This window comes from Papio anubis, chromosome 12 (assembly GCF_008728515.1).
Source record: "Papio anubis isolate 15944 chromosome 12, Panubis1.0, whole genome shotgun sequence".
Classification (NCBI taxonomy): Eukaryota; Metazoa; Chordata; class Mammalia; order Primates; family Cercopithecidae; genus Papio; species Papio anubis.
Window position 1 is genome coordinate 12,670,286 of NC_044987.1, and position 24,137 is coordinate 12,694,422.

Consider the following 24,137-nt stretch of genomic DNA (forward strand, 5'->3'; position numbering starts at 1 on the left):
TAAGTTTATTTTTTTTTTGAGATGGAGTCTCACTCTGTTGCCCAGGCTGGAGTGCAGTGATGTGATCTGGGCTCACTGCCACCTCCACGTCCTGGGTTCAAGCAATTCTCCTGCCTCAGCCTCCCAAGTAGCTGGGATTACAGGCACCCGCCACCACACCTGGCTAATTTTTGTATTTTCAGTAGAGAAGGGGTTTCGCCACATTGGCCAGGCTGATCTCAAACTCCTGACCTCAGCCTGCCAAAGTGTTGGAATTACAGGTGTGAGCCACTGTGCCAGGCCTAAAATATCTTTAAATATAAATATCGTCTAGCAAGGGGCATTAAGCAAAAGAAACTGCATAAGCAAAAGTAGCAAAAGTATAATATGTTCCAAAATAAAAGTAGTCTAAACTGAGTAGTATATGCTATAGGCTGTATATTAGTTTGCTAGAATTGCCATAACAAAATGCCATAGACTGTGTGGCTTAAGCAAAGGAAATTTATTTTTCTGTAAATCTGGAAGCTGGAAGTCCAAGATCAAGGTGTTATCAGGGTTGGTTTCGTGTATGGCCTCTCTCCTTGGTATGTAGATGGCTGTCTTCTCCCTGTGACTTCGCATGGTCTTTCTTCTCTCTGTATATGTCTATGTCCACATCTCTTCTTCCTATAAGGACACCAGTCACATTAGATTAGGATCACACTAATGACCTCGTTTTAACTTAATTACCTCTTTGAAGACCTTGTCTCCAAATATAGTGACATTCTGAAGTATCGGAGGTTAGGATTTCAATGTACGTATTTTGGGAAGACACAATTCAGCCCCAAATAGGCCATTATATTTCAGGATCTTGGAAGAGATAAGCTAGAAAGGTAGGTACAAATCAGATTGTAAAGAGCCTTGAAGGTTGGACTAAGGAGTCTGGACTTTTTCCTAAACTAGTGGGCAACAGAAGGGTTTTCAGCAAGAGTGGGCTTTGATCAGATGCATGTCTAAGAGGACTGTGTGAGGTCCATAGCCAGGACCAAGCAGAGCCTGCAGGTATCAAGGTCAGTCAGGAGTCTATTGCAGTGAGACAAAAGAAAGACAAGGAAGGTCAGAGATGACAAATTTGAGAGACATTTTATTCATAGAATTGAGAGGATGTGGATAGAAAACCTGGAGACTATCAGGTTTCTGGCCTGGTTGGCTGAGGAAGGTGTCAGAAATGAAAATGAAGAACACATGTTGAATTTCAGGTATTTAATAGTGTAGAATATCTAGGTGAAACATTCAGGAAACACGCATCTACAATCCAGGAGCCGGGCCTGGTGGCTCACGCCTGTAATCCCAGCACTTTGGGAGGTTGAGGCAGGTGGATCACCTGAGGTCAGGAGTTTGAGACCAGCATGGCCAATGTGGTAAAACCATGAGTCTACTAAAAATACAAAAATTAGCCAGGCGTGATGGTGCATGCCTGTAACCCCAGCTACTCAGGAGACTGAGGCAGAGAATCGCTTGAACCCAGGAGGCAGAGGTTGCAGTGAGCCGAGATTGTGCCCGGCATTCCAGCCTGGGTGACACAGTAAAACTCCATCTCTAAATAATTAAATAAGTAAATAAATAAAATAAATCCAGGAAGGAAAACTAAGTTGAAAATATAGCACACAAATGATAGTTGAGGTCAGAGTTGAGGCCAGCCTGGGAGCATAGGCCAAGAAAAAACAGATATTCAAAAGAGAGGCCGGGCGCAGTGGCTCACGCCTGTAATCCCAGCAGTTTGGGAGGCTGAGGTGGGTGGATCACGAGGTCAGGAGTTCAAGAACAGCCTGGCCAACATAGTGAAACCCCATCTCTACTAAAAATACAAAAATTAGCCTGACATGGTGGCATGCGCTTGTAGTCCCAGCTACTCTGGAGGCTGAGGCAGAAGAACCACTTGAACCAGGGAGGCAGAGGTTGTAGTGAGCTGAGATTGCACCACTGCACTCTAGCCTGGGCAACAGAGCGAGACTCCACCTCAAAAAAATATATATATTCAAAAGAGGAACTGGAGAGAAGTGCAGCACTTAAGGGGTGAGTAGAAGGGAAGACAAGTCAGAGACAGAGGAGGAAAAGCAGAAAAAAGCCGTGCCACAAAAGTAACACAAGACAGTTTCAAAAAAGAGGAAGGCACAAAGTCAATCAGAAAAGCCGAGTAAGAATTTAAGAGAGACTGCTGAAGTTGGCCTCCAAAAGAGAAGTTTTAATGGAAGAGTAGAGACAGGAGCCTGACTGCAGCAGGTCTGGGAGTGAGGGGAGGTATCATGGTGGGAAGATGAAATGTAGACCATTTCTGGAAGCCCGGCTGTAAAAAGAGGAAGAAGCTAGGAGGAGTGGAGGGGAGGTTTTTGGTTACTGTCCCAATCTGGTTTTCATACCCACAGATTGCCAGATGAAAATCTCTATTCCGCACGTTGTACCAGAATGACAAGCTGTGCAGAACATCTCACTATTTTGCTCCATAGCTCTGCTTCATGCCCCCACAGTGGAGTGTTCATACTTCTGTCTCAGGATCCACATGTTTTTTGTTTGTTTTTTGTTTGTTTGTTTGTTTGTTTTTGAGACAGAGTTTCTCTCTTGTTGCCCAGGCTGGAGTGCAATGGTGCAATCTCGGCTTACTGCAACCTCTGCCTCTCGGGTTCAAGTGATTCTCCTGCCTCAGCCTCCCAAGTAGCTGGGATTACAGGTGTGTGCCACCACGCCTGGCTAATTTTTTGTATTTAGTAGAGATGGGGTTTCACCATGTTGGCCAGGCTGGTCTCAAACTCCTGACTTCAGGTGATCCACCCACCTCAGCCTCCCAAAGTGCTAGGATTACAGGTGTGAGCCACTGTGCCCAGCCTGGATCCATACACATGGTTCTTGTTCACAACCTTGTCCTTCAGTGTTATACCATAAACCCCTCAAGGGCAGGAATCATATCTCATTCATCTTTATACTTCCTACATTGTATGTTTAAAAGTGCATAGAGAAGGAAAGAATAAAGGGAGGGAGGAATAAAAGAGTTACTACAGAGCCTTTATGCTAGCCAAAGTGTTATGCTAGGCAAAGTGTTATGCTAAGTATTTTGCTTAATCTAATCTTTATACCAAACCTGTGATAGAGGATCTATTATTATTTCCATTTTTCACAGCCGAAGAAACTGAGACCCTCATATAATTAAGTGACCTGCCTGAGGCCATGTAGTTAGTAAACAGCTGAGTGTGCATCTGAACTCAAGCATTCAGAATCAAAAGTCCATACTCTTAGCTGTGTAAAAATCAGCTCCAGTATTGTGATATTTTTATGTGTCAATCTGACTGGGCCTCAAGGTGCTCAGATGGACACTTGGTCAAACGTTACTCTGGATGTGTCTGTGCAGATGTTTTTGGATGAGGTTAACTCTTGATTCCCCAGAATAAGTAAAGCAGATAGCCCTTCCTAAACCAGATGAGTCTTATTCAATCAGTTGAAGGCCTAGATTGAGTAAAAGGCTGGCCCTCTCGTGATTAAGATGCAGCTGCCCCTGCATGAGCTTTGAGCTGGGGCATTAGTCTTCCCTGACCTTCAGGCTCAAACTGAAATATTGACTTTTATGGGGTCTTGAGCCCATGGCTTTTAGAATGCAGCTTATACCATTAGCTATCCTGGGTCTCAGGACTTTGGACTAAGACTGGACTACACATTGTCTCTCCTGGGTCTCCAGCTTACCAATGACAGATTCTGGGACTTGTCAGCCTGCATAATCATGTGAGTCAATTTTGTATAATAAATCTCTTTCTCTATATACACCCTGCTCTCTAGGGAACACTTACTAATGCAAGTATTTTGAAAACTTGACCTATATGACAGGATATACTGGAAGTAGTTTGAAATATTTATTTCCTAAAAGAAAAAGAGCAAAAGCCAAGAAGAGTTACATTTGATCTGCTGAATTGCACTTCCGTTGCCTTACGTGGTGCAAAACAGAACATATGATCATCCCATCACTCCTGTGGTGTTGTGTTATGTTCAGCTGTCAGGTTTGTTGGTTTCCTAAATCAACCAGTCACAGACCATCACCTAAAATATTTTTCACTGTCAAGTTCTAGAGCATAAAATTAGTCTTTTTTTTTTTTTTTTGAGACGGAGTCTTGCTCTGTGGCCCAGGCTGGAGTGCAGTGGCCGGATCTTAGCTCACTGCAAGCTCCGCCTCCTGGGTTCACGCCATTCTCCTGCCTCAGCCTCCCGAGTAGCTGGGACTACAGGCGCCCACCACCTCGCCCGGCTAGTTTTTTGTATTTTTTAGTAGAGACGGGGTTTCACCGTGTTAGGCAGGATGGTCTCGATCTCCTGACGTTGTGATCCACCCGTCTCGGCCTCCCAAAGTGCTGGGATTACAGGCTTGAGCCACCGCGCCCGGCCTAAAATTAGTCTTTACTGCTTTGACTATTACTGATTTCGAAGGCCAAGGAATGATCACATAGAAAAGGCAACAGAGCCTGGACCAGAAGGGCTCCCAGATGAAATGCATTTTGGCTGATGGCTTTCATTTCAACACTGACATGAAGGAGCTATCAGGGCTCTGGGTGGTTTCCCTAGGGTTGTGAAGGCCAGGCAGGTTATGTGGTTGCTTTACATCCTCAGCACTACTTCCTGAGAGCTAGACAGTGTCATTGAGTTTGGGCCCGTGGATAACGCATACAAGGGAAGTCTTGGAACTGCCTGACTGTCGTTCAGGGCCTCTGGTACTGAAATCCTGTGAATCTCCAGGGTGGAAGTCAAGATGCTTTCTGAGAAGCCTCCTAAGTCTCTCCAATGAATAAGAAAATAAAGTCAAGCTAGTGGCTTCTCCTTCAAATGATACCTGGTTTTATTATTTTCTTCTTTTTTTTAATCAATGTTTATTTGAAGTTCTGGGGTGTACGTGCAGGATGTGCAGGTTTGTTACATAGGTAACATGTGCAGGTTTGTTACACAGCCATGTGCCATGGCTGTTTGCTGCACAGATCAACCCATCACCTATGTATTAAACCCAGCATCCATTAGCTATTCTTCTTGATGCTCTCCCTCCCCCAACCCTCTCGACTGGCCCAGTATGTGTTTCTCCACATGTGTCCATGTGTTCTCACTGTTCAACTCCCACTTATAAGTGAGAATATGTGGTATTTGGTTTTCTGTTCCTGTGTTCAACCGTGGTGGAAGACAGTGTGGCAATTCCTCAAAGATCTAGAAGCAGAAATACCATTTGACTCAGCAATCCCATTACTGGGCACATATGCAAAGGAATATAAAGGTACCTGGTTTTAGGATAAGGAGAGCTGCCAGCTTAATTCATAAAATCAAACTTGGATCCGTCAGAGTTTGAGATGCGAAATGGGCAGACCATGCCTCAGTTTCTCTTCTTTAAAAGTCACTTTCCCTCTGGTAAACTTTTTCTAATGATTACTGTCCCCACTACCCAGATCTGAGAGGAGTTTCTGTACATATAGAGTTTCAGTGGGTGTAGCTGGAAATCTCAAGATGATGATGGGTTTTGGAGGATGGGAGTTGAGAATACAAAGTTGAATTGCCTCTCCACCCAGTGGATGTTTTCTTTAATAAAGCCACCTTTTATTGAGGGCTATTTGCCAATCATCCAGTCTAATACTTCAGATAGGCTATTTAATTGAATCCCCACAATATCTCTTTGACTTTGCTACTCTTATAACCCTACACTTTTCAGATAAGGAAACTAAAGCTTAGAAAGATTAACTTCTATTACGGGTTGAATCGTGTCTCCTCAAAAGATGTGTTCAAGCTCTAGCCTCCGGTACCTGTGAAGTGACCTTATTTGGAAATAGAATCTTTGCAGATGTCATCAAGTTCAGATGAGGTCATTAGGGTGGGCCCTAATGCAGTGTGACTGGTGTCCTGATAGAGGGGACCAATCTGGACACGAGAGACAGACATGCACAAAGGAAGATAATGTAGACACACACAAGAAGAGGACAACTAGGCTAAGGTGGAGACAGGGCAGAGATTGGTGTGGTGCCTCTCCAAGCCAAAGAAAGCCAAGAATTGTGGTGAGCAAACACCAGAGGGTAGAGGAAGCAAGGAAAACTCCTCCCCTTATATCTTTCAGAGAGAACATGGATGTGCCAACGCCTTTACTTCAGCCCTCTAGACTCTAGATCTGTGAGATAATAAATTTCTATTGTTTTAAGCCATCCTACCTCCTGGTACTTTATTACGGCAACTCTAGGAACCTAATACAACTACCTTGCCCCAAATCACAGAATTAGTAATCTTGCTAATCGGGATTTGAATCCATGTCTGTCTGACCCTTAAATCTATATTCATGTTTCATATTGTCTATACTTTACTACCGACTAACTAAGGCAGCATCTAGTAGAAACAAACAATTCTACCTTGGGAAGCTTTTGCAGAAAAGGTGCCATTGAAGTCTGCATCTGAGGATGAGGATGAGTTCCCTAGGGGAGGAAGGGAGGAGAGAGAAATCCAGACAGAAATAACAGGGCAAGCACATGAAAGTGTACCCCGTGCTTCAGGAATAAATGTGGCTCATGCATGGGGTTGCGTGGGACTGTATGATAAGGAAATGTGATCATGCAAGGCTGCATTTTCTGAGAAAATCCCAGGAGCATGCCTGCAGGTATGTTTCTGTAGTCGGGGAGCATCTGAAATTCCAAAATGGTAAGATGGCCAGTCTGTACCCATATCATGACGCTCCTGCCCTGCACTTGAATGATGGAGCATTCCTGGCAGTGAATCCTTTGGCACAGTCAACCTACTTACCCAGGGTGGGCTGGAAGATTCCATTAGCAAAGGAATTTACAAGATAAGGAACATTTTCTTTCCTTGTCATTAAACACTGTCTCTTAATTAAGTTGTCTTCTTGCTCCTGATCAGAAAAGAATACCAAGAAGTCCTTTTCCAGGAAAAAGCTGATTTTTCCTCTCATCTCCTTTACACACACCCTGCTTCCCCACCCCCAATACTTCACTTAGTGATGGAGCAGTGCAGAGAGCTGAGTAAGCCGAGTGACTGTGGAGGGAGTCCCCTTCATCTCAATATGTGTACTCCAGGGGAGAAGCATGGCCCAACCACACTGACAGGTGCAAAGGGAGTGCTCAGGGCATGCATCTCAGACACAGCCATGCTGAGCTGCGCGATATCAGCAGCTGATCCTTTAATCTCACAAAGAGAGAGGAGGTCACATGCTAGTTATTAGATGGTATCACTATTGTACCTCTAGATTCCAGGCTCTGCTTTGTTTCTACTAATAAAGAAGTTTTTACTGAACACTGTAAATTTTGATTAAATTCAGGTAAAGTTAATTTAAATGAGGCAAAAGAGGCTACATAGGCAGTGGCCACTGGTACTAGAATATCTTTACATGAATAAGAGGAAGATAGTAAACACCTCATAGCCATTTATAGCTTGTCTCTTTCTTTGTTCTCTGCCCCATAGTGAAGGAGTTTCAAAATGCTACCAATTCTTTCTTTTTTCTCCTGCCTTTATCCGTCTCTTTCTCTCCATGTGCAGTATGTAGTTGACATGCACCTACTCACGCTTAAAGTTGCAGCTCATACTTCACCTCTCCTTTAAACACTTCCCTGACCTAACCACCTTCCCTCCCACACTGTGCCGGCAGAATCAGGCACTTTCTTCTCTATGATTCAATTGCACAATGTCAGTACAGCTATTATGAGACTTATCACGTTGTGCCGTAATTATTTATTTACCCTCCTCTATGGCTGCAAAACAAACCACCTCAAAACTCAGTGTCTTAAAAGAACATTTATTATGATTGTTATGTCTCATGGTTCTGGAGTATAACTGGGCTCAGCCAGTTCAGCCAGTTCTCACTCAGGGTCTCCCTGTAACAACCATCAGACCAGGGCTGGACTGGAATCATTGCCGACGCTTCATCACTCACATGTCTGTGATGGGAAAACTCAAACAGCTGGGACATTTGGGGCCACCTCTTCACCTCTGTGTAGTCTCTCCTGATAGTCTGTCCCTCACAGTAGTTTCAGAGTGGCCACACATGCTTCATGGCCCCCCAGGGTTCCCAAGGCAAGTGTCCCAAGAGAGCGAAACAGGCAGAAACTGTATTGCCTTCTATCACTAAGTCCAATCACCCAGTGCCACTTTGACACGGTCCCAGGCCCACCCAGACTCAAGGGTGAGGGAGGGTAATCCATCTCTCCGTCCCACGGAGGAGGGTCAGCAACCTGCTGTAAGGAGAGCATGTGGGATGGGAAGCACTCATGCAGCCATCTTTGGAAAATACAATGTGCCACAGCTACAAATCCAGTGTTTGGCAAAATGCCTGGCACTTGATGGTCTCTAGGAATATAAGTGGTTGAATTAATGAATGACCCTTATCCCCTGTATAGACCTTCTTATTTTATGCTATTGAAGACGTTTCTATGCTTCCCTCTTTCTCTTTACACTCTCTTATATCCAATTTATCATTTACCCCACGTTCTGAAGATCTGTTTTCTAAAGCCCCTGCTTTTCTCACGTCTTCTTTTCAAAAACCTCAGCAGTTCATAATTCCTTACAGCAGTATCAGGATGTTGTCCCAGCTTGTGATGCTACGGAGTTCTTGTGAATATAACACAAGCACACAGGTTCATATATATACACCTCAGCTTAACTGTGGACTGAAAGAAGAGCATGCCTGGCACATGGATGTGCTGCTGTTTTTCAGATGAGCAGCTTCTTTTATTGATAGACGTTGTCCTGAGTTCTGGTTCTAAGTGATGGATTAAAACATTATGTTTACTTCTGTTCCCTCTTGAAGTTTCACATATGTGCGCACCCGCGCGCGCGCGCACACACACATACACACACACACACACACACACACCAGCAGAAGGATAGAAAGGAAACAGATCTTTAAAAGACTAGAAGTAGAGACACAACCTAAAAAATGTAGAAGCTGGAAAGCCAATGGGGAGCAGCTGTTGACTTCATTGACGTGGTTTTTTATCAAAGAACTTCATTAGGGCTTAGGAATTGAAAACAGCAAATGCCTCTGAAATCAGGAGAGAAGGTTAGGTTGTAAAATGAAAATGAGTTAAAAGGGTGTATGAGAAGCGGTAGCTGCCTCTTCCCCACACTGGCAGAAGATGGGAGGTTTATTCTCTTGGACGAGGTGAACCAGGAGGACTCTAGACATGGATCAGCAGGCACACCGATGATGGGAATGTGTTACTGAAAACAAAGAGAAGTAAATAAAAATCTACACATGGGGCGGTGATATCTCAGAGTTCTTTTTCCTATTCATGAACTCTGATGGATTTGGCCTGTTCCCCTTCCCCACACCAATTAAGAAATTGGTGAATTTCCCTCTGGCAGAGGAAAAAGACCAACTTATCCATGGAACAAAAGCCCATGAAAAAAAAGACTTAAAGGTTTTTACCACTGTGTTTCCCACATGTATTAACCTACAATGAGGGTCACCCTTAGACAAGCCTCTCCTATGTACAAGGAGTTGCCAATAGGATTTTTCAGTGCTGATCTCCTAAACAGGAAGAGACAAAGGTCACCATATGTCCTGAAGAGAACCCACAACTGAAAAGTCAGGGACCAAAACAAATCCGTGGGACCAAAAAACTCAGAGGAAAGAAGAGCAATCCTAGGAGTAGTAAAAGGAGGGGTGGGAAAAGGAAGAGGAGGAGGAGGAGAGAGAAAACTGTAAGTATGACCTTCAGAAAGATTAAGCAAGATAGCAGAGATAAAATATTCAATATACAAATTGGAAAATAAAGGTGAGGTATATTGCAAGGTGAGACAAAAGTAAAGATGGAAACTAGAAAACCTAAGAATATTAAAGGATTCACGATCATCTAGCATGTGAATCAGAGGAGTTCTAGAAAGAGAGAATGGAAAAGACAAAGGCAAAAATTATCAAAGAAATCGTGCAAGAAAAATTTCCAGAACAAAAAGATGCAAGTCTCCAGACAGGAATGGCTGTAAGTGTCCAGCAAAATTATAAAAGAACATGCTACAAGCTTCCACAGAAACAGAATGAGAAAGCTATAAAGGATGGTGGGTCAAAATAGCATAGGATTTTTCACAGCAACACTGGAAGTTAAAAGATGTCAGAAACATATCTTCAAATTTCCAAGGAAAAACAATTTACAATAAAAAATTCTATACTTGCTATCAATAAAAGGTCGAAATAGAGCAAAGATGTTTTTTCAGACAAGTAAGGTCTCAAAAATGCAGTTTCTCTGCACTCATTCTTAAAATACTGGAGGGTGTGCCCCGCCAAAATGAACACATAAATAAGAAATGCAAGATCCAAGAAACAGGAAATCCAACCTAGGGGTGGGGTGAAAGGAATTTCCAGAAGATTCAGGCAAAATGTTAGAAAGACACTATGTAATAGGTCCATGAGAATCCATCTAAGATTGGAGCAGAGGCCTAGAAAGCTCCAGAAGTCTTCCAGGAAAACCTGAAACAGAGAGTCCCTGAGGTGTTTGAAACGAACTAAAGTACTAAGAGGAGATTTAGCCCCTAAGCGAAGTCTGGGGGTAAATTAGTGGTGACTACATCAAAAGTGAATTTTGAATAGTATAATTATTAATTCCAGGGAAAACAACATATTGTAAAAGGAAAATGTAATCCCAGTACACCACATGGCTCAACTGTGAAGGAAATATACATAATCCTAATTGTGTACAATATAAAAATTAAATCTAGAAATGTAAAAAGAAGGAAGGAAGAAAAGAAAGGGAGGAAGAGGGGAAACAAGGAAGAAAAAATATTTTACAGTGTTGCTTACATTAAAACGTTTTATTTTTCTTTTTTCTTTTTTTTTTTTTTTGAGACAGAGTCATACTCTGTTGCCCAGGCTTGAGTGCAGTGGTGCAATCTCAGCTCACTGCAACCTCCACCTCCTGGGCTCACGTGATCCTCCCACCTCAGCCTCCCAAGTAGCTGGAACCACAAGCATGCACCACCATGCCTGGCTATTTTTTTGTATTTTTTGTAGAGATGGTGTTTCACCACATTACCCAGGCTGGTCTCGAACTCCTGGCTCAAAGGATCCTCCTGCCTTGACCTCCCAAAGTGCTGGGATTATAGGCATGAGCCACTGTGCCCAGCCTCAATAAAAAGTTTTAAAAGCTGCTGTCTAAAAGATGAAATCTAAACCCTTTTACATGACATTTAGGTCTTTCACAATAGTTTCATGTTAACTCATGATAGATCAATAACACCTGATAACTTTCTTCTACAACTGTATTCCATCTTTTCCCTCCAAACTTGGAATTCTACCACCTATCTCCACCCAATTTTATTCATGTTCTAAATTCACCACTTCCGTAACGCATTTCTTGTCCCCATAGATCTTTCTCTTCTCTAAATTCCCACAGCAGTTACTGTCTGTACGCAGTTAGCTAATTGGGCTCTTTGCACTTCAGCTTTCAAAGTATTATGGCTTATGTAAGGGGCTTACAAGTTCCTTGAGGACAGATTCTCCCACAGTGGCTCATGCCGTGCTGCAGAGCTATCTACGTGGTAAGGACATTAACAGTTTTTGAACAAATTAGCTAATTAATAATTAAGTTACTCCACCTTATGTCTCTCTCATGCTAGGCTTTTTTTGTTTCTTCTACTGAGCAACAGGGATTTGTTGTAACTTTCCACTGATCTCTGCCTGGGGTTTCTGGGCTGTGCTGATGATTCAGTCATTACATGGGTACCCTGCCCCCTTCATGCTCAGACCTAGGAGCCCCGAAGGTGAGGGAGGTTTGGATACAGATTGAGTAACCACATTATGATACCTTGTTAGTGTCAATTTTGTTTTGGAAGATCTTGTTCCTACTGAACCCAAGGGCAAGAAGTCACCAGTGGAGACTAAAACCAAATTAATTCTTAGCACCATATATTGAAAAGACAACAGAACTATCAACTCTTTAAAAGTGATTCCCGGCCTGGCATGGTGGCTCAAGCCTGTAATCCCAGCTCTTTGGGAGACCAAGGCGGGCCGATCACCTGAGGTCAGGAGTTCGAGACCAGCCTGGACAACACAGTGAAACCCCATCGCTATTAAAAATACAAAATAATCAGCTGGGCATGGTGGCATGGCCTGTAGTCCCAGCTACTCAGGAGGTTGAGGCACGAGAATCGCTTGAACCTGGGTAGTGGAGGATGCAGTGAGCCCAGATCACTCCTCTGTACTCCAGCCTGGGCTACAGAGGGAGATTCCGTCTCAATAAAAATTAAAATTAAAATATTAAAAGTGATTCCTGATGATGCTAAAAAAGAAAAGTCATGTATGGCCTTTCCAAACACAATTAGAACACAGGCAATTTCCTGCACACAGGTGTCCCATCAGCATCACCTGAACTTTCAAAGGCCATTTGCTTGGCCTTGGGCACCCTGTCTAACCATCCACTCACTTCCCACATCCCCTGACCAAACACCCCCGGGTAAAAGGAGTCTGTAGCCAAAACACTCCATTCTTACTCTGCTTGTCAGATTCAGTCTGCTGAAGACCAAAAAGGCAATGAGAATTACATATTGCCTTAAAAGAAAAGCAAAAATAAAATGCCCATTATGTGGTCCAAAGTTCTCATTTCTGGGTCACACTTTACTGGATCCACCTAGGACCTCAGAGTGAAGAGATCCAGAGATCATCTAGACTAGCATCTCTCTATGTCTGCTGCTTCTGATGACAAATCCCCGTGGCTTGTCTGATGTGTAATGCTACTGCCTCTGCTTAGATATCACCATAAAGAAGAAGGACCTCCTTCGGCCAATCAATGGTGGGAGATCTATGAGCCATGTGCCAGGGACTCTTTGTTGGTAGAGGAGTCACTGAAGAGCATTTGCCTTAAATGCAGTGGTTGTTTACATTCTAAAATTACTAACCCAACCACCACCACCTGCCCACCAAGAGACTAGAAAGAAAGACCATCTTCTCCAGAAACGAGCACATAAACATGATATTTTCAATGTAATTTTAATAGGTTCAAAAACTACTGAAACTCACCCATAGATGTCAAACTAAGAATTTTTACTTTAATGCTGTTTTTGAGGACCATGCAAATGGTACTGGTCCCTGGACTAAAACAACAATTAAATTATTCTGTTTTTGTGGTGAAAAATTCAAGCCTTGGAAACTGAGAATTTTATCTCAAATTATAAGAAGTATCCACCTGGAGCAACTGTGTCTCAGGGACACTGAGAAGGTTAGAAACACTGAAAAGAAGTGGGGCAGCCTTACAAGTTAGTTTATGTGGCTGAATATTTCCTTGACATGCTCATTGACATTGTGCACGGAAACACTACACTCCTCAACATTGTGTTGGCAACTCCTAGGTTTCCGAAGGTTAATGATTTTATGGGTCCAGGCCTCACACATGTTGCACCTTTCAAAAGCTTCATTTCTCTTTTGTTTGGAGGGTTTCCCAACGACTTTTAATTAAGTGTATTCTCTGTTGGCAGGAAAGAGACAATAAAGGGAAAGGGTTGTGCATCCTTGCTCACATAGCCAACGCTATGTATTTGTGGTCGATGATTGATAGGTGGAGCACTTAAGGTTGCAATTGCAAAGTAAAACCCACAAGTGGGTGCTGCCTATAAAAACAATCTTGGGAAGGTATCTTCTGCCGCACTTGCGTGGTGTATTCCATGGTCTATTTGGACCCTTGAAGCTTTCTTAGGCATTGGGCTCTTGCTCCTAGGGACATGTGCTTTCTGAAGAACTTATTGACAAGAAGTCAGCCCACTTGAATGAACTGATGTCGACAGAGAGCTGGACCAGATGTTTGGGGAAGGGAAGAGGTGTGGGGATAATTACTAGAGTAGGGGATACATGTGTCATTTCTTACAAGGATTGAAAAGAAGTTTCCTATTATGCCAAGTGAGATGACACAAGAAGCAGATCTTATTTCTCAATATTGACTCCTTGGTCTAAAAGGAACTAATCCATTCTTCTGCCTCCAGGCAATGCAACATTCAAAGAGATTGGGTTTTTGTTCTTCTTTTTTCAGCATTCTCAAAGAAGGGCATTCCGGCCTTCTTTAACCTTGCATTCCAGAGCCTCACAGTGCCTATACTCAGGAAATAACTTCCTCAGGTTTAACTTCAATCCCTGCAATGTGAGACCATTGCTATCCTCCAAGGATTGGAAGAACAGCTGCCTGGCACCTTGCCAGTCACATCATTCCCCTTTCCCATTGTTCAGTAGAGGAAATGGCTCTGGGAATCTGTTGCTTGGCTCCTCGTCCGTCACCCAGCAGGAACCCAGGCCAGATCTTCAGGCTCCTTTGAACAGTCACTTTGCTGCTGCACCAGGTATCTACTGGGGGCACTGTTTTCCCAGGCCTCTAAAATTACCACAAGTGACTTATCATCCTCTGAAAACAAAACTCTCTGTAAGGGACTTTGAGAGATGACAGAACAGAATGTTCTACAGTTTTACAGTGCTTTACCTAACATTTGTGCCCACAGAATTTCCACGATAGGTCTTATAGCCATCATTTTAAAGATAAGGAAATGGGTCCAGAAAGATTGGCTCAACCAAAGTTCACACAGATAAGAAGAGGGGAAGCCAAGAGTTGGCCTTCAAATTATGATACTTAAGTTCAGCACTCTTTCCACTACACCAGAGTAAAGGTCTGGACCATGGATGTCTTGCCTTTGTGATTCTTAGTCTAACAAACTAGAGAGGCAGATACACAAGGAAATGAGTATTAAACTCTTCAGTCACGAGAACTGTGGAATCAGTTGGGATTGGTTAGGAGAACAGCAAGAAAGCCTCGTGGGATAGGTGGCATTTCAGGATAGTTAAGGGAGGTTTTAGAGACAGAACGACCTGACTTCCAGTCCTGGCTCTAACACAGGCTGTGTGACACCAGACAGGTTCACTCACCTCTGAGCTTCAGTTTCCTCATGTATGAAATGAAAATAATAATATCTTTTTCACAGGGTTATTTTGAGAAGTAAATGAGATAATTAATATAAAGTGCTCAGCACAGGACCTGACAGATAGAAGAGCTAAATAAATTTTTAAATAGTAACTATTCATGTTAGGGAGTGAATAGAGCAATGAAACTGAATGGAGTTAAATTGGGAAAGGTTTCATGGAGGAAGTGAAAGTGCAATAGGAATTTGAAAGCAAGATTGGGGCTTAGGGGAGAGGACAAGAAGGGGATTATTTCTTTGCCCTCAGCCTCGCATAGGGAGGCTAGTTTAATCTCTGCATGTGGGTTCCCAACACTGCCTGTCTCTGCAGATTTTCAGATTTTTAAGTCACTTTTTGGAATAGTGTAAAAGCAGTACATCATAGGCGAGGCTGTGGACGGCTGGCTTACAGGATACGTGGGGAGATGCCAGCGTTAAAGCAAATTCTATCCTAGAATGAAGAACAGCTTCAGTATAACTCCATTAAAAATGGAGTGTGCTGTAATGTTGAGCTATTTTAGCGTGGATGACTCCTTAAAAGGTTAAGTCTGATGAGTTGGCTTGCTTGCCATAGATTTGCTGCTTCTGATACAGATGAGAGGGATGACCTCTTTAAGACTCTACAAATTATTGGAAATAGGGATATTGCAATTCTTGGAACTTTCCCATTGATTGATTAAGTAAATCATCTACTAAATGCAAATCTAATTTCAAAGGTATACATTTAACACAATTAATAAGTGAACTGATTAGGCAAAATCTTTGAAGTAGCCAAAAAATGCCCTAACTGATCGGAGACTTATAAACAGGCTCCAAAGAGTAAGGAACTCAAGAAGGAAATTACTGGAGGCTCTTAAGGATTGTGGCAACACTGCTTTGGACATCTGCCCAATCCGGCATGGATTTGTGGAACACGAACCACAATGCCACAACTATTTCCAAAGGCATGTAAATCAGGAATCAGTTTCTGTTGGTGTATGACAAGCCATTTAAGGCGCCCAGGCTGAAGGACTGTGGGATGTCCATCCTGTGCCTTGGTGCTGCCAACTCACAATGTGGGTTTCTGTGGCTAGTGAAATGGAGCCAGGTAGTTCCACAGGCTACGCTGTCCTGAATGTTCCTCCTGTCTGGATTGCTGGCACTGCAGAGGGAAACATTGGTCTGGGAGACCCAGTTCATAACCTGTTTTGGAAGGACACTCCTCAAAAACAGGTGCTGAAATTAGATAAGCAAAGGGAAAATGGAAAAGGAGAAAGAAAATCATATTTATTTAAAATCTACTCTATGCCAGTCACTTTACATACATTGTTTTATTTAATCCTCACAGCAATCCCCAAGATAAGCATTATTAAACTCACTTTACAAAGGTTTAGTAGCAGGACTGGGATTGGAAACCAGGTCTGACTCACTCCAAAGTCTACAAGCCCACCGTTTTTTTTTTTTTAACTTCACAAGGTTGCCTCAGGGAAATGCACTATAGTCTAATTCCTCTGAGACGTCAGGATGTGTGTATTAGACTAGAATGAACTATGGTTGCAAAGCTGGTTTCAGATGATGAAGACATGGAATCACTGAGTATCACCTCAAGGGATTTGAAGCTCATTCCACAGGCAGTGGGCAAAGAAGGTCTTAGAATGGGGATGGGAGCAGAGAAATAATCAGAATTGTCCTTCCTACTCAGAGTGGAATTCAGTGTGGAAGGAAATAAGAGGAGACTGAATGGATAAGTAAATAAAAAGAAGAATAGGTTCTAACCCTGGCAAGTTGGTAATAAAAGTTTGAACTAGATGGCAATCAAAAGACCAGAGGAAAAAAAGGTATGGAAGATCGTATTTTCCCAAAATGGCCACAGTGATATTTCTCATCACACGTGCCCTTCCAGAAGCTTATCAGTCCCCTTCAAGAGGTGGAGCCTATGTCCCCTCTCATTGACCTGAGCAGGCCTTTGTGAATACCTCAGCTAACAGAGTATGACAGAAGTGATGCTACATGATTGTCATAAACCAGTATACAGCTTCCACCTGATTCTCTCTGTCTCAGGATCCTTGCCCTTGGAAGCCATTATGCTGTAAGAAAGACCAGGCCACACAGGGAGACCAACATGGAAAGAAACTGGAGCGCATAGCCACTGGCCCCTGCTAAGCTGCCTGCCAACATGGCACACCAGCTTTCCAGATGTAAGAGTGAGTCATCCTGAAGTGAATCCTCCAGCCCTTAGTGGAACTTCTCCACGTGATGCTACATGGAACAGGGAGAAGCCTTCCAGATAGAGCCCTGCCCAAATTGCAAATTTGTTAACAAAATAAATGATCGTTGTTTTAAGTGCCTAGGTTTTAGGGTGGTTTTTAATGCAGCAAGAGATAACCAGAGCAAAAAGGCCCAATGGGAGAAGATTCACTGTGTGCTTCAACCAACACACATACAGAAGAATCTGGCCAAATAGTAACAAAAGTCAATTTTATTTACTTGATTGTATCTCCATTAGTCTGAGGAGTAAACATTTTAGAGTTGGAAGATATTTCTGCATCAATTTACAACCACATAACAAAGTACTAATCATTGTATTTCAATAGTATCCAATCTAATCGAGGGAGATGGGGATGCAGATGGTCCCCCATAATGACGAATGATCTGATGGAGACCAAACCTGCATTGAAAGTCTACTATGTGACCAGGCGTGGTGGCTCACACCTGTAATCCCAGCACTTTGGGAGGCCAAGGCGGACGGATCACCTGAGGTCAGGTGTTCAAGACCAACCTGGCCAATATGATGAAAATGCAAAAAATTAGCTGGGCGTGGTGGTGTGTGCCTAATTCCAGCTACCTGGGAGGCGGAGGCAGGAGAATCGCTTGAACCCAGGAGGCAGAGATTGCAGTGAGCTGAGATTGCACCACTGCACTCCAGCCTGGGTGACAGAGCGAGATTCCGTCTCAAAGACAAAAAAGAAAGAAAGTCTACTATGTTTTAGGCGTGATGTTAGACCTTTCACGTTCCTTTTCTCATGTAATCTTCATAAAATGCCTGCACAGTCTTGCTCCTATTTTACAGTGTCCCGAAGAAAGTCTAGAAAACTGATACAAACCTCAAACCAAACCAGTGAGTGATGGGGACAAGATTCACATTCAAGTCCGATTCCAATGCTTAGTCTTTTTCCACTACATCATTCTCCATATATGCCAAAAAATGATTTCCCTTTGGTTTGGGTGCACATGTATATTAACATTTTTTCTGAGTTGTTTGGAGAGGATCCTTTTTTCCTTCCGCAGCAGCATATTTACCTTTCCTAGCTGCTGTTCTTTAAAAAGAGAGTTCGCATTCCTGAAGCATACACAACCCAGTGGTGTTGAAAGCAGATGGTCCAAAAGTATGCTGTGAGACATGGGGACTGAAAATTAAAAGAAAATTTTGTCACAGTTATACAGTGCTATGGTGCTGCGTATATAAGTATGTATAATGCAGAATGTGTCATATGTAGAAGTGACTTTTTCTTTTTCATTAAGTTGGCCATCACCCTTAATAAAGATGTTTTTGCAATATAAGCTATTTTGCTCCAATGCATGAGTGTCTTATAAATTAAAGTGCAGAACACACAGTTAATTGTGCAAACCATACAGATGTCTGCTCTGATCAGTCTGCTTTAGAATTCTGTCAGGGGTTTGTGATTGTTTGAAAGGGAAGTATTCCCTTAGAAGGAGAAGTCATGTGGAGGGCAAGAGGTGAGAGTCTCTCCCTCTGAGTGTCAGAGGGTTCAGTGATTGGCGGAAGTAGGCATCCAGCCTCCTCGATTCTGTCCTGTCACTGTTACTGCACACTCTGACCTTGCTCAAGCATTAACCCCTTGTCTTTTCTTATTGGTTTCTTGGAGAACAATCACACTGCACCAGCCTTACTGACTGCAAGTTATTTCTTCAAAAAAGTCATCCGTCTTTGTGCAAACCCAAATGCTTTTTATCATAAACAATCCTCTCTTTTTCCTTTTTTCCCCTTGACAATAATGCATGTCTTCCTCAGCATGCCATTTTCAAAACCTTTGACATTTCACTGCACCTCATCATTGCCTTCATTGTGGATCGTGCCAATTTGTCAGTTTTAATCTGTCTAAAAACCTGCATCTGCCAGCATAAACCTTTTTATTTCTTATATGTTGATACAAAGATTTCACACATTGATTTTTGTGTAGCTCTGATTTCATGCAAGCTAAGCAAACAGTGACAGGTTGGTACTTGGGGTAATGAATGCTCAATCAGATTAATACAAATCAATGGCATTGGCAAGTTTTGGATGAGGCGCAGGGAGTAGGGTCTGGACAGCATGCGCTGCCAGAACAAAACAGATGGTCAGAAGCTGACACTCTTACCTCTTTATCTTGATGGACTCATTAGCGGATTTCTCTCCTTCGGGTCTCATTTGAGTTTCTTGGCTTTAAATGGCACCCCATAGATTGCCTACCATCCTGGAAAACTACTGACGTACCCTTCTTGTGACCTGACACAGAGAATATTCTAGTGCCCAGGGTCTGTTTAGCAGCCTGGAAGGCGAGGACTTAGGTAAATGGGTGCTGGAGCTACTGTTATCCAACAGGACCACAGGATCCAAAGAGTTAATGGTCCTGTTAAGCACCTACTTTTCTAAAAACTACCATTTTTTGAGTGCCAAGTCCTGAACCAGGCAAATTATTTTATTTAATCCTCACAAGAAGTCTAAAAGGTAGATTCTATTATTGCTGTTGCTCTTGTTTTTATTATTGTTATTTTATAAGTGAGAAACTCAGGATTAAGCAATTTGTCCAAGAGGGCACAGCGGGTGAGTGGAAAAGGCACAATTTGGCTCTGGGTCTATAGGACTCTGAAGCCCTGTGGTTAGCCACTGGTGTAACCCGGCATCGACTTTTCCCCAGGTCTCATATGCAAGGGCAGATGGCTACGCCTTCAGGCAGCTTTTTCAGTCCTGGACTGATTCCTACACATGGTTCCTTCTTTTCTTCCTGCAGGCCTCAGAGGCTGTCAGCTGTCTCTTTACTCCCTTTTTAAAACATACCTCTATCCAAGGCTGGCAGAGGGCCAGGGCATCGTCTCCTTGGCTCTGCCTCTGCTACTCTTGCTCCAAAGGGAGCACCATCCCAGGAAAAAGACAACGGGAGCCAAGAGGTTTCAGTCTCCCTTGGATTTTTATAGCCATTGATCTAGCAAATAGAGATCCTGACTTCCTATTTTTAAATTTTTATTGTTTTTAGTGATTTCCTTTCTAGATGGTGTCTTGAGCTTTCTGTTAATTGACTTGGCTGCTTATACTGTATGAGAGCCGAGAGTGATATAGCTTGAAAGAACTGCTAAGATGTGAGATTCTTAGGCCTGGCCTAAACCTCCCTTATAATCTTTGCCCCAAGTATGAGTTACTTCTGCATTTCTTCATTTCTTTGCTTCTGGTCAGCTTCTCCAAGAACACTTCCATTCCAGGCCCCAAGGGATCATGCATGGGGCTTCAAACTTCAGCTGTGCAGATGCTTTCCCATACTCAGAGCAATCTCCTCAGCCCCAGCTGCCAATGTCCTATATTCTGCTGGTTTGCCAGCAGACACCAACCCTGCCTCTACCTGCTTTTACTGTCTACGATTATCTAGGAAACACCCTTTTCCACAAACTCAGCCTCTGAGCTCTGCCACCTTGTTTCACAGTCACCCTTCAAACTTCTTTTTAAAAAAATGTTTCTCTATCTAGAATTCTTTGACACTGTTTTCCTGGTTTCCCAAACTCTGTGGTTTCTCCCCTAACTTACTTTTCTACCACTGCTGAAAGTGTAAAACCCACCGCTCAGTCCTTTCTTACTTTTACATTACATCTTCAGCTTTTACATTAACTGCCCTCAAGAGTTTATCCAGGCTCATGGTTTCAATGACCATTGCAATAATGATTCACACAGTTCCAAACCTAGGTACTCTCTGCTCTCTTCTTAATTCCAAATAGCTTCCTATGGGAAATTTCTACACAAAGATTCTACCATTATCTCAACTTACTATGCATAAACTTCCCATTTCTCTCCTTCCCATTCTTCCAGGCTCATTGATTTCAGCTTAAACATGTTCTCGCCCATTAAATTTATTCATTTATCCATTTATTCATCCATCCACTCAGTTATTCACTCACTCATTCAGTAAACATTTATGAAGCTCATATTCTATGGAATTCAGTTCTGGGCAAAGCACTGAAGACACAAAAGTAAATGGCATATCCTGAATTTCTAATGTTGAAGATCCTCCATCCATCATCGTCATTCCCTCTACAACCTTTCTTCTCATGGTTTTCAACAACACTGAGGGCTTCAGTCAAATTGGTCTCCTATCCTTCACACGAACATGTCCTTTCCTTACCTTTACGCCTTTGTTGTTGTTTTTCCCGCCTAGAAGAACTTTCTCCAATCTTTTGCCACCTAAAATCAGTATCTCATGGAATTCTGTCATTCAATGGTTCTTTTCTTCTATTGTGATCACACATGCAGTAGGAGAGCATGGCAGAGAACGTTTTAGTAACAGAAAAGTCTTAGAATCCTTTACCAAAGTTGTCATAAGCAAGGGCATATTTTCTCGGTAAGAATAATATTGATTCATTCATTTACTCATTCATCTAATCACTCACTTCTGAGCTCTGTGAAAAAAGGTATGGGCTTCCCGAGTGCATAAGGCCAGTGCCTGGGTCACTGTCCATGCTGCTGCTCACCATGGACCCTGGGTATGACCCAGGGTCTTAAGCCAACCACACACAACTCCCATTTCACAGCCAACTGCAGGGAAGTGGGACAGGCAAAGGATGTGTTACAGACTTAGGCCCAAGCCAAGATGTTTGTAAACTAAGTGCCGGGGAAAAAAGTTGGGAGGCACAAAAGAAATGTAGTTATTCTCCCAGCTTTGAAAAACTCTTACATGGCCTTTGAGAGACCGAATGAGTGCAGAAGCCTCAATCCATTCATTTTTTTAAAATTCCATGCATACTGAGTGCCTACGAAGTGTCATTCACTCTGCTACATCCTAGGGATACCATGGTGAGTAATAACTGCAGAAAAGCTGCAACACAAGTAGGAGTCAGCTCTTTCCCAAACAGATCCCTCTTCCCAGAGCCTTCTTTCTAGGCCTTGAACATTCTGATGTAAAGGCAATCCCATTTTACACAAATGGATATGCTGAGGCCTAGTATAACTGACTTTTCAAGTTCACGTTGTGAGTTAAACACTATCAGAATAAGAACCCTGAGCTGTAGGCTTTTTCATGGATATTGCCTCCCTCCTCCTCATTCCATCCCATGCCACATCCTCAGGTGAGTGGAGCTGGGTGCTGGGGTATGGTCACAAGGGTCTTTGGTGTTGACCTATGCCCTAAAGCAGGGGTGTCCAATCTTTTGTCTTCCCTGGGCCACATTGGAAGAAGAATTGTCTTGGGCCATACATACAATACACTAACAATAGCTGATGAGAAAAAAAATCACAAAGGAAACTCATAATGTTTTAAGAAAGTTTATGAATTTGTGTTGGGCTGCATTCCAAGCCATCCTGGGCTGCATGTGGTCCATGGGCTGTGGGTTGGACAAGCTTGTCCTAGAGGATAAAGCCATTAATCTTGCCACTATTGACCTGATAGCCTTGAAACTGGATATCCCCATTCATGCAGCAAATGTCCCAGGAATACCATGTAGAACAGACACTTCTGACCATCACACCTTCTTTCGAGCTGTGACTCCATAGCTTTTCCTGTGTTAGATGGATGAGTGAATAGATTATCATTCATCTGCTAGTTCCCTGCAGATTAACGTTTAGATCACATTCTTTTTAAAATTTTCAAAGAAATGGTTTCTTCATGATGTCATATATGTAGAGATTTGTTATCAGGAGTCACTAATTTCTTAAGTTTGTTTAAATCTAAATCTAAATCATGCTATACATCCACAATGGGCCATAGCAGAAGACATTATCTTTTGCTACCACTTGGTAACACAGGCAGAACTTAAGGAAAAGATAAGAGCTCTGGTTCTGGTTTAATTAGAGCCCTGGCAGTCTTACCTAGAACTCAGGCGGGACGACCAAAGGGAGGGATAGTAACTATCAAAATGACCTTTTTCTTCCATACCCAGCTTCAGCTGCATGGGGAAAGCAGTTGCCCTGTCACTCAGACCTGCATAGATGGGACCCAGGTCTCTGTCATTTATAGTAGATTAAGGCATGCGAAGGCTGGTGAAAGGCATGACACTAGAAACCTGGAGAATCTAGCTCCAGTTAACATCCTTAGATCTCTTCCATCTACTCTGTCCCTCCCTCCACCCCATCCTCCTCTCTAGGACTGGCCCCAGGAGAGAAAGCCCACACCTGGACTTGGGCTAGGCTGAGAACTCTCAGATGAGACTAGTAGGCCCCAACCAGTTTTTAACTCCAGCTTCCAAATCTTCCTCCTCTTCCACTCTGATCCATAACCCATGTCTCAGAGCAGGAATGATGTTAAGAGTCTTCATTTCACTTCTTTCAATTGGGTAAATAGATTTGTTAACACAGTGAAGTATTACTCACCAGTAAATGAATTAGCTTAATTTGTTTAAGTGCGGGTCATAGATGAAACATCATGTACCCATCATCTTAAGGTACTGATATAAACAAGAGGTAAAGTCAAACAAAGGTCACGAATTCAGTGCTGCATGAAGGACAAGTTAATTTAAAAGCAAAGCAATCAATTCAACACTGTGCCAGCTGCCATGAGAGAGAATGAAAGCACAGTTCCCTGTCTTCAAGGAGCTTTGACTCAAATGCAGGAGTCCAGACATGCATGGCAATTAGGAAAAAAACAAAGATATTACAGATTCAAAACAAAATATATGGAATAAACCAGCCTTTTCAGGTAGAAAAATTTCTTTTAAAATGATAGATTTTGATTTGGGTATATTAATATGTAAAATCACCAAATGCATTTATTAAATCAGCAAACTATATATAGCTAAATTTTTTTAAAATTTTAATATCTAAATTATAAATTATTCAATATCTCAGAGATAAGGACTGTTACTATTTTGGTATATGTCTATTTAGAATCATTTTTGTTCAAATAATTGTCATTTTAAATAAAACAAGTTCACACCATAATACGGTTTTTAACTTATTTACATTTAACAATATATTATGAACAAAAATCAAAATATGGTTACAAACTGTAGATGATACAAAGCCAGGTGGGATAGCTGGTGGTGGAAGAATCACAGTCTAGAACAATCTA

At 42.5% G+C, this 24,137-nt stretch overlaps 1 long non-coding RNA gene across 1 annotated transcript; it reads right to left on the reverse strand.

The window, feature by feature from the left end:
* Positions 1 to 471: 471 nt before the first annotated feature.
* LOC108582065 lies at positions 472 to 22,347 on the reverse strand. The gene is made up of 3 exons (XR_001895221.3): positions 21,261 to 22,347; positions 18,172 to 18,278; positions 472 to 645 (listed from the first exon to the last, which is right to left on the reverse strand). It is a non-coding gene; the product is annotated as an uncharacterized LOC108582065 (long non-coding RNA).
* Between the last annotated feature and the right edge of the window lie 1,790 nt (positions 22,348 to 24,137).